The sequence below is a fragment of the Oncorhynchus mykiss genome, chromosome 9, assembly GCF_057628025.1.
Source record: "Oncorhynchus mykiss isolate SJ-2025 chromosome 9, ASM5762802v1, whole genome shotgun sequence".
Lineage (NCBI taxonomy): Eukaryota > Metazoa > Chordata > Actinopteri > Salmoniformes > Salmonidae > Oncorhynchus > Oncorhynchus mykiss.
This window is the reverse complement of record NC_143030.1, coordinates 66,330,277-66,338,378: the sequence shown is the minus strand read 5'-3', so window position 1 is coordinate 66,338,378 and position 8,102 is coordinate 66,330,277. Positions and strand designations below refer to the sequence as shown.

At 39.4% G+C, this 8,102-nt stretch overlaps 1 long non-coding RNA gene across 1 annotated transcript; it reads left to right on the top strand.

The window, feature by feature from the left end:
• The first annotated feature begins 538 nt into the window (after positions 1–538).
• Positions 539–6,161, top strand: LOC110532573 (uncharacterized). The gene is made up of 2 exons (XR_002474859.3): positions 539–3,327; positions 3,800–6,161. It is a non-coding gene; the product is annotated as an uncharacterized LOC110532573 (long non-coding RNA).
• Positions 6,162–8,102: the final 1,941 nt, after the last annotated feature.

Here is an 8,102-nt window from a genome sequence, read left to right as displayed (position 1 = left end):
GGGAGGGAGGAAGAGCCACAGAGAGGAGAACAGGATTTAGCAACCTTATTGAGAAAGTGGATAGAGGTAGAGAAAGGGAGAAAATCGAGAAAAGTGGATAGAGGACGAAAAAAGGGAAGAGAGTGCGTTCATGGGCTGCACGACCTAGAGCCCTCAGTAGACTCGATTCCCATAACCAGAGTCTGGATAGAGACAGTCAAGAGAAAGGGGGAGATAGATGCTTTAACTGTAACAAACCGGGTCATTTTGCAAGAGATTGTGAGGCGCCGTGTAAACACTGCAGTAAAGTAGGCCATGATCACAGAGACTGTAAAAAGAAAGAACAGAAAGGAGCAGAGCAGCTAATAGTAACTATCGGGGTAATTGTAGATAAGCATAAAGGAGGCTTTAAGGAAAGGGACCTAAGAGAGAAGGGAAAAATGGACAGGATCAGACGATAATTTAGTGTTTCAATTGCGATAAGACAGGATATTTCGCCCGGGAGTGTAAGGCTCCCTGTAAACATTGTGACCGAGTAGGACACAACCACCGAAACTACAAACATAAGGGGAAGGACAGGCGCAACAATCAGGAGAGAAAGAGAGAGACAGAAACAACGAGAGCGAGAGTAATGAGAAACATCGCCAGAGAAATGCTTGGACCTTTAAATTAGGGCTATTTTCTGGGAATTGTCTCGGTAGTGCGTGTCTGATTTTACGACTATAGACAATTATAAATAGGGTAATTTGTGGGGAGTTTTTGTCATTTCAATAGCTGCCACACGAGAGGCTCAGGTTCGTTTCCCAGTCTATGCATCAATGGACTAAAATCTGGGTTTCTGATTGTAATTCAACTATTGGTATGTTTGGCCTGGAAAGATACGTTCGCTAGTGTTTGTTTAAAATATAGACTGAACGTTTTAATAGCTTGTTTAGGTTAAATTGAAAGACTAATTAATTCAAAATAATAGCGAGGCGATTTCGATGTAGTACGTTGTCAGTTGATGTAATGTGAATTCGTGAACACGTGAGTTCTGGGAACCTGGGATACAACATGTAGAAAATGTTTGACGGTTTTTCTTTAATTTGTCTAATATAGTAACAAACACTTCTTTGAAGGGGTGGTATGACTTATGACCTCTATCATGACTTTCCTTTGTGGTTTGATCAGCCTCATTGGAAAGCCATTTGGATAATGAATTTAAGGTCATTTGTAATACTGATTTTAAGGTCATTTGTGTAATTGATAATTATGATGGAGTTTAAAGTTCTTAGACATATTTGTAATTTGATCCAATGAGAAGAAAGAAAGGGCATAGCCTTTGACTAAGGATAGGCTTCTTTAAGTCTATCTCCCTATGACCATAAGGGTACAATCATTTTTCTTTGTGGAGTGTTTCAGTGTAGTGGTTTTGATCTGATTATGTTATTTGAAATTGTATTTTATCTTTTGACCTGTAGTAGTATTTTTATAAATTACCTAGCTAAGTTGTATTTTTCCTTAGGTAGTTAGCTATTGTTGTATATAGATTATATATTTGTGTGAAATTTATCGCAACATGATATTTTTGTGTGAAATTTAACACAACGAAGGCAGTAAAATTGATATGATAATATTACATTTTTTTTAATTGAATAAGGTTATACAGTTAATAAGAATACGTTTTAATTATGGTAGACTTATATTAAGTATTTAGGACATATTTTAAGCCTGAAGGAGTATTAATAAATGGGGTTTTGGTTGTTGATTTTGGTCGTTCAGCTTCCGGACATCAGACAGTAGAGAAACTGTCTGCTCCATTGGTTATAAAACAAGAGATGTCGGGAGGGCAGGCATGCATTCCAGTCCTTAACTCCAGGTTATGTCCAGTTAATCTGTTGAGAAGAGATACAATGACTCTGTTGAATGTGGCCGTCACCCCCACAGAAAGCCTGAGGCTATAAGAGATTACTCCCACCTTTGAGGACTTGGTAGAGGGGGGTGTAATTAGAGAAAGAGATGCACAATGCAATTCTCCAAGGTTTTGGCAAAGAAAGCAGCCGCAGTTAAGAATACTGCCACAGAGGTATAGTAAATACCTCTGGGAAACCTATTACACATGCTCAGTTGATTTTGAATCTATTAGATGCTGTACTTTTGCCAGAAAATTAAGCTGTTTGTAAGTGTGAGGCTCATAATAAAGGATCAGATAGTATCAGCCTACCTAAGTCACTGTTTAGATATGCAGCAATATTGACACATGGGCAGAGCCATGTGTAAACAGGGAGGAAGGATGGTAGAGCAGGTTAGGAAAGACTTTAGAGAAGGTGGTAGAGCAGGTTAGGAAACACTGCAGGTTAATAAATACTTTGTGGCCTATGGGATAACGAACGACTTGGAAAGACTTTAGAGCGGGTGGTAGAGCAGGTTAGGAAACACTGCAGGTTAGGAAAGACTTTGTGGCCTATGGGATAACGAACTACTTAAAATTATATATATTTTTAGAATAGATAAATATAGCAAATGGGTAAAAGTATTTCCAACTTACTTGGCGGACACGATTATGGTAGCTAAAATATTTGGTCCAGATATTATCCCTAGAGTTGGTTTACTAGGATCTATTTCTTTAACCTGTTGGTACTAGGGGGCAGTATTTTCATTTTTGGAAAAATAACGTTCCCAAATTAAACGGGATATTTTGTCAGGACAAGATGCTAGAATATGCATTTAATTGACAGTTTAGGAGATAGAAAACACTCTAAAGTTTCCAAAACTGTAAAAAATATTGTCTGTGAGTATAACAGAACTGATGTTACAGGCGAAAGCCTGAGAAAAATCCAATCCGGAAGTGACTCATCTTTTGAAAGCCCTGCGTTCCGATGCGTCCCTATTGAGCTGTGAATGCCCTATCAACCAGATTACGCTTTCTACGTATTCCCCAAGGTGTTTACAGCATTGTGACGTAGTTTTACGCATTTATGTTGAAGAATACCCGTAGGCGGCTTCATTGCGCAAGTGGTCACCTGATGCTCCCAGAGAAATTCTTGCGTAAAATACAGAGGTAGCCATTATTCCAATCGCTTCTACTGAGAAACCAATTGTCCCGGTTGATATATAATCAAATAGATATTTGAAAAACACCTTGAGGATTGATTATTAACAACGTTTGCCATGTTTCTGTTGATATTATGGAGCTAATTTGGAATATTTTTTGGCGTTGTCGTGACCACAATTTCCGGTCGATTTCTCAGTAAAACGTGAAGAACAAACGGAGCTATTTCGCCTACAAAAATAATATTTGGGGGAAAAATGAACTTTGGCTATCTACCTGGGAGTCTCGTGAGTGAAAACATCCGAAGTTCATCAAAGGTAAACTATTTCATTTGATTTCTTTTCTGATTTTCGTGACAAGGTTGCCTGCTGCTAGCAAGGCATAATGCTATGCTAGTCTATCGATAAACTTACACAAATGCTTGTCTAGCTTTGGCTGTAAAGCATATTTTGAAAATCTGAGATGACAGGGTGATTAACAAAAGGCTAAGCTGTGTTCCAATATATTTCACTTGTGATTTTCATGAATAGGAATATTTTCTAGGAAGATTTATGTCCGTTGCGTTATGCTAATTAGTGTCAGATGATGACAACGGTCCCGTTCACGGGATGGGGTGTCACTAGAGGTTAAACAATGGATTACATTTCAGCTAATCAGGTAGACCATGTAGAATGCCAGAGTTAGGGAGAACAGAACAGGCAGACATAGAAGTTGAAGATATACTAGCAGAACACATTAGAAGACTGTTTGTTAACCAAACCCGTATGTCCAACATTTTGTGTCCAACAGGTGAATTACAGGAGAAGGTGATTCACTCAATCCAACCAGGAGACTGGGTGTGGATTCAGTCCCTGAGGAAAAAAGACTGGAAGCAGACCCGTTGGGAAGAACCATACCAGGTTCTGTTAACCACTGCCTTTGCCCACTGCAAAAAGGTATGTACACATATAAGCACTGCTGATCACACACAGAGTTAGGAGAAGAACCGAGAACCAACAGGGTCCGGGGATTACCTCCTTAACCAAGATTCCCTATCCCGACCGTTCATCACTGTGTGTGCTCCTAGAAGTGTGAGTATGGGGTGGTACCTAGCAGACGGACTAAGGGCAGGAGAGGGTTGGCGGTTTTGGGGAATATTAGGGACTCTGAGCTGCATCATAGTCTTGGTAATGTTTCTGATACATTCAGATCCACCACCTTCCGGTACTAATTATAGGACGCTGTTGTCATTGATAAGAAGTAAAAGACAAACAATATAAAATACTGACCATCAAGGATGAGTGACTTACAGAATAAGGAGGCAAAGAAGGTCAAGATGTAGGATCTAAGATAAACATTAAACAATTTCCTCAGAAAGCAAATAACTTCACAGGGATTGGGTTGGCTTGATTGAAGTACTTGGCCAACTCACTTCGGTTCACTTTAACTCCTGATGAGTACCAGTGTTATAGATACAAGAAGGGCACCGAGAACTTAGGTGATTTTAATGGCTGTAAGGCAATCGTTATTGTGACTGACTATTTAATGGCTGTAAGGCAATCACTTAACCTCACAGCACCTATAACTGATTTATGGTGGGCTTGTACCAGCAAAGGATGCATACGATAGACACTACCAAAAGGGTGGTTAGGAACTTGCGCCCTGGTGTTATTGGTCCAACCAGTTCGAGTTAGTCATCAGAGGTCAGTTATAGGAGGCTAAAGAAGGCACAGGAGGAGTTTAGACCAGGATGGGAGTAGCTTTGTCTAGATGGATGCTATTGGCATCTCCATGGAAGTTACAGATTAATACAAAGCTATGAATCAAATAGGTGAAGACTTTACCACTACGTTCTTTTGGTGGTTGACAATAAATAAAAATGTGGATTGGATTAATTACATCTATTATAATCAACAGAGATTCATGAATGAAACCAGGGATGCAGTAAAGGGGTTCTCTGACCAATTATCCACAACCTGACCTGGAAAAATAGGTTGGCTCTCGATATGTTATTGGCAGAAAAGGGCCGGGTATGTAGAATGATTGGGGTTCATTGTTGTACATTTATTCCTAATAACACAGCTCCAAATGGATCTGTGACCAAGGCCCTGGCCGGTTTAACCACATTAGCTCATAAATTAGTAGTGAACTCTGCGGTGGATACCTCCACGACTGGGTGGTCTGATAGTATGTTTGGAAATTGGAAAAATGTTGTAATTACTGTATTGTGGGCTGCTTTCACCTGTATGAGTGTGTTGGTGTTGTGTGGATGCTGTTTGATCCCATATGTGAGAGGTTTAATCACCAGGACTCTAGAGAGATCGATGACGCAACAAATGATGAGGTATGGACAGATTCCGAGCTCCGACCAGTGGGATGACTACTTCATGCCTCCAGGCCTAGTAGATGGTTCCGTTTCCTTCAACCACGAGTAGCCCAGGCAGCCTGTTCAATTAATGAATATTATAATGAAAATCCTAAAAAGAAGAGTTATAATTGGATATAGGCCTAGAACAGTCATTGATGGGTATCTGATGTAAATACATGTATTGGTTTTGTTTGCTTTTGTGTAACATTTATGATTCCATATGACGGTTGACGTATCAGTGTGTAATATTTAGTCAAAGGGTGGATTGATAAGGGAATTTATATGTTTAAGGTAATGACTAAAGAATTCCACCCTGAAATGTAATTATTAGATTATGTAACATGTATAAGAATAATTAGACTAATGTAATTATTAGACTATGTAAAATGTATTAAGAATAATTAGACTAAAATCCAACAAGGTTTGGTTGAGACAAGTAAGGGAGAGAAATGTGTTTGTGTGTCTAAGAAAACACAGAGGACAATTATACATGACCTGACCTGGTTAAAAGGGTGAAAAATTTATGACAGGAAAAGGAGTCCTGTGAAGGTCCCTCTAATCTCGGGAGGAAGGGAACGGTATGGAACTGCCAGCTTGGTAGTGATAAACGAGGAATGAGGACTGTGGGGAAAGATACATCCCACCCACTGTTTGTGTGTCTGTGTGTGCGTGTAATCCCCCTACTGTTTGTGTGTCTGTGTGTGCATGTAAGTAGGTAGGGGGGTGGGAGTTATAAAATGACATGTCTTGGCATTTTTTGACTTTAGAACGTTCTCTTGAATAAAGAACCAACCTTGTGCAGAAGCTGAGTTTTTGCCTAATTATTATTAAACCCAGCATCTTACAAATCCCGGGGATTGGTCAAAGCTTCAATAATTGTTTAGTTATCATCATTGGGATTGAAAATTCTCGTGACAATAAGCTATGCATTAGTCAGTCCCCCAGTGTCCGGTCTGGAGTGTGATGTCACGGCTCTGCTGGGTGGCGGCAAAAGCCCTGTGAATACCAATACTCACATACTGCATACTTAACCTCTCTGGGATATTCGGGACGGTAGCGTTCCACCCCGCCAACAGCCAGTGAAAGTGCAGGGCGCCAAATTCAAAACAACAAAAATCTCATAATTAAAATTGCTCAAGCATACAAGTATTTTACACCATTGTAAAGATAAAATTCTCGTTAATCCAACCACAGTGTCTGATTTCAAAAAGGCTTTACAGCGAAAGCACCACAAACGATTATGTTAGGTCACCACCAAGTCACAGAAAAACACCGCCATTTTTCCAGCCAAAGAGAGGAGTCACAAAAAGCAGAGATATAGATTAATCACTAACCATTGATGATCTTCATCAGATGACACTCATAGGACTTTGTTACACAATACATGTATGTTTTGTTCGATAAAGTGCATATTTATATCCAAAAATCTCATTTGACATTGGCGTGTTATGTTCAGTAGTTCCAAAACATGCGGTGATTTTGCAGAGAGCCACATCAATTTACAGAAATACTCATAATAAACATTGATAAAAGATAAAACTAATATACATGGAACTTTAGATAAACTTCTCCTTAATGCAACCGCTGTGTCAGATTTCAAAAGAACCTTACGGAAAAAGCATACCATGCAATAATCTGAGTACGGCGCTCAGAGACCAAACAAGCCAAAAATATATACTCCATATTGTGCAGTCAACAGAAGTCAGAAATTACATTATAAACATTCAACTACCTTTGATGATCCTCATCAGAATGCACTCCCAAAAATCCCAGTTCCACAATAAATGTTTGATTTGTTCGATAAAGTTCATAATTTATGTCCAAATAGCTCATTTTGTTAGGGCGTTTGGTTAACAAATCCAAACGCGCGTGCAGGTCCAGGCGAAAGGTCGGACGAAAAGTCCAAAAAGTTATATTACAGGTCGTAGAAACATGTCAAACGAAGTATAGAATCAATCTTTCGGATGTTTTTATCATAAATCTTCAATAATGTTCCAACTGGAGAATTCCTTTGTCTGTAGAAAAGCAATGGAACGTGAGCTAACTTTTCACCGTGCGTCACGAGCTCGTGGAACTCTGCCAGACACCTGGCTCAATCCCCTCTCATTCGGCCCCACTTCACAGTAGAAGCATCAAAAAAGGTTCTAAAGACTGTTGACATCTAGTGGAAGCCTTAGGAAGTGCAACATTACCAATATCCCACTGTATTTTCAATAGGCTATGAGTTGAAAACCTACAAACCTCAGATTTCCCACTTCCTGGTTGGATTTTCTCAGGTTTTCGCCTGCCATATGAGTTCTGTTATACTCACAGACATCATTCAAACAGTTTTAGAAACTTCAGAGTGTTTTCTATCCAAATATATATTATATGCATATTCTAGCTTTTATGGCTGAGTAGCAGGCAGTTTACTCTAGGCACCTTAGTCATCCAAGCTACTCAATACTGCCCCCCAGTCACCATGAAGTTAATGAGTATATTGTCACGATCCGGCTCAAAGCCCGTAACAAAAAGGGAGACAACGTGGAGATAATAATAACAAAATATTTATTAACTGAAGTAAATTAAATACAATTAACAATGGTGTGTGTTTAGTCAGTACTGTAAGTGAGTGGTTGCGTGTATACATGTGATAATGAGGGGTGTTGAAAGGTGCCAACACAAACAAACCAAGTAGCAACAACAATGCCACAACCAAAATCTGTCTGTGTCTGCATGGAGAGAGTCTCCCCAATGAATGGGGAA